Source organism: Echinops telfairi, unplaced genomic scaffold, assembly GCF_000313985.2.
Source record: "Echinops telfairi isolate 266 unplaced genomic scaffold, ASM31398v2 ScPeMD7_5868;HRSCAF=6743_0, whole genome shotgun sequence".
In the NCBI taxonomy this organism is placed as follows: domain Eukaryota; kingdom Metazoa; phylum Chordata; class Mammalia; order Afrosoricida; family Tenrecidae; genus Echinops; species Echinops telfairi.
The window spans coordinates 17558683-17561551 of record NW_022109767.1 but is presented as its reverse complement, the minus strand read 5'-3'; the positions used below and the strand labels follow the sequence as shown (position 1 = coordinate 17561551).

Below are 2869 nucleotides of genomic sequence, written 5' to 3'. Positions count from 1 at the left end.
CAAATTGACAGATTATGTACCTGCCACAGTCACCAATACTATAGGAAATGGTATAGTTATAGAATTCTCACAGAAGTCTATGAGATGACACTTTGGACAGTGTCATCATTTACAGATGCATCTGTCTCCCTATATGATGTATCTGTCTCCCTATTTTCAGTCTTTCTTGTTTTTCCCCCCAAACCATTTCATTAAGAGTTAATCCAGATATTATACCTTTCCATAGTTCAATCAATCAAGTAGTACTCTACAATTGCTCCCACAATCAGTCTCAAAACATTTTCTTCCTTCTTGAACCCCTTGACATCAGTTCCCCTTTACCTCGCCCACCTACCCCACCTAGCTTCCCCACCCTCCACCCTGAAGCCTTTATTCTAATTGTTGTCTCGGTCGTTTCATCAATCCTGGGTTTCATATACCGGAAAAACATAGAAACAAAAATAGGATACCCACAATGACAAAATACTTCAGAGATAAATCCCAATATGCAAAAAAAACAACAAAAAAAAAGAAAATATTGAAAACCAGATCAAGCCCAAAATGTATCAAACGAGAGAACAAGTAATAAGGTTTTAACCATTCAAGTCAGGTTTATCATTTTAATCTACTCTAGTCATCTCACCACAGCTTTCTGTTTGGTAACCAGTTTATTCCCGTTTTATTCCTCTCCCTCCACTATGGTTAGAGGAAAATTACCGGAGGTTTATTTCCTGTGTAGATCTCAAAAATATATATTTTGCCTTCTGTAAACGGTATCTCACAATTTAAGCTCTGATACTATTCCCTCCTTTGGGTTACATAATTCACAGTCCTTGGGTCACTGATGTGGGTGTGCTTCTTCCTTGTGGACTTCGTTGACATCTCATTTAGATGGCTGATTCCTTGGAAACAAACCAACTTGATGGCAATGAGGGGTTTTTTGGTTTTATGCTTCTTGGTTGGCATTTTCTTCTTTCAAGGTTGCCCAGCCCCGGCGGCCCAGCTCAGACTCCACTTTACATCAGCATGTCAGCAGTCTAGCAAGTGATTTCACTGGGATATCTTTCCAGCAGGTCACCTGCCTCCCGCTCTGATCCCAGCTAACCAGGCTTGATACAACCTTCCATCTCACCTCCCAGACTTTGTAGCCTCTGCTCACAGTTTTATGCAAGTCACTCCATTGTTTTCTTGCTTAAATGGGTTCTATAGGATAATCATATCTTAATCTTATTGGTTTCCCTTGGTAGGTGACTTTTTATTTTTCCTGAGCAGATCTTAGGATTCGTTTCTTGGTCTTTGATTTTGGCAAGTTTGATTATATATTGCTTTTGATTGAGGTGTATCCTGCATGGGGTTCACTGAGTTTCCCGAATGGGTATCATCTTATCTTTCATGATATAAAGAAAGTTTTCTGCCAGCAAAAATTTAAAATTCATTTAATAACTGTTTTTTAAACAAGTTTGTCAACATACAATTAATATATCCCTATAATGTCTGAATTTCTAATTTCAGGGAAAATTATTTTTGTTTTTATTCTTTACTTTCATAGTTATCAATATAGATATTAATATATACATTTAATTAAATGTTACAAAAACATCATGCTCAGCATTATAGGGATATCATAATTTTAATAGTTCAGTCAAATTCATTAGTTGTGCATCCATCACCACAATCAATTTCAGTACATTTCTTTTTCCTTGTACAACTTGTTAGCTCTCCATTTCCTGCCAGCCTCCCCTGTCTTGTCACTTTGTACCTATTGATCTAGTGTTTGTTTCTATAGGTTTACCTAATCTGGGTTTCATATACAGAAAATCATACAAAATCTATAAAGAATACAAGCAAGTGGCCGAACAACAACTACCCAATGAAACAAAGAAAAGCCACAATCAATAGCAAAACAGAAAATATTAAAAGCTGGAGCAATGATACACGGGGTCATGAGGGAGATCACAGACAAGGAGTCACATTTTGACCTAAAGGCAACTGCAACAATTCATTCGGCAATGTGCTCTGTCTGGTAACAAGGCCTTTCCCATATCGGGTCTACAGACAGAGGGACTCACAGCAGTTTAATCGTATGAGGAACCCTGCCAATGGATTTTGAGCTTCCACTACCATCTGCAGTGTTCACAGGTGAACTGAGTGTTCACAGGTCAAGTTCTGATACCATTTCTTCCTTCAGGTTTGGATTTTATTGTTTGTAATTCTTGGATCACACATGCTGGTGCTTTTCTTCCCTGTGGCCTAGCCAATGCTTCATTTAGATGACTGCTTGTTTTAAGGCAAGCCTTTAAGACCACAGATACTATCTTTCTGATAGCCAGGCACCAAATGCTTTGTTTACCACACTTTGCTACAGCAGTGATCACTTCGTGGGCATTTGATATTTAGCAGAGTCATGCCATAAGAGCTAATTGTTCTTAGATTAAGGCTACTATTAATTGTGATCGCATTCATATATCTGTGGTTTAGATATGTCCCTGGTTCACTTTAAAGACACCATTATTATTATGATTATTATTTTTTAAAAATATGGAACGCTTCACGAATTTGTGTGTCATCCTTGCGCAGGGGCCATGCTAATCTTCTCTGTATCGTTCCAATTTTAGCACATGTGTTGCCAAAGCAAACACCATTATTATTTTTATAGAAGGACATTATGTTACCCCCATGGGGCCAGAAAATATTTGAAAATTCTTTCTGACTTTTTTTTGCCTTCTCCTGTTCCAGAATTCCAGTTACATGCAAACTTTCCCTCTTGATAATGCTCTACATAATGTCTTAATTATTTTTTCTAATTTTCCCTAAAACAAATTGGTATCAAGGGATTTGTTCTCAATTTTGCTGATTTTGTCTTCCATTGGTACTGCTCCTGTGTCCTGTG

The 2869-nt window shown here is 37.6% G+C and overlaps 2 non-coding genes across 2 annotated transcripts; both read right to left on the bottom strand.

Moving 5' to 3' along the window:
- Positions 1-981: 981 nt before the first annotated feature.
- LOC115871493 lies at positions 982-1050 on the bottom strand. Its single transcript, XR_004047338.1, has one exon. It is a non-coding gene; the product is annotated as a small nucleolar RNA SNORD104 (small nucleolar RNA).
- A 1461-nt stretch (positions 1051-2511) lies between these two features.
- On the bottom strand, positions 2512-2618 carry LOC115871482. Its single transcript, XR_004047328.1, has one exon. It is a non-coding gene; the product is annotated as a U6 spliceosomal RNA (small nuclear RNA).
- Positions 2619-2869: the final 251 nt, after the last annotated feature.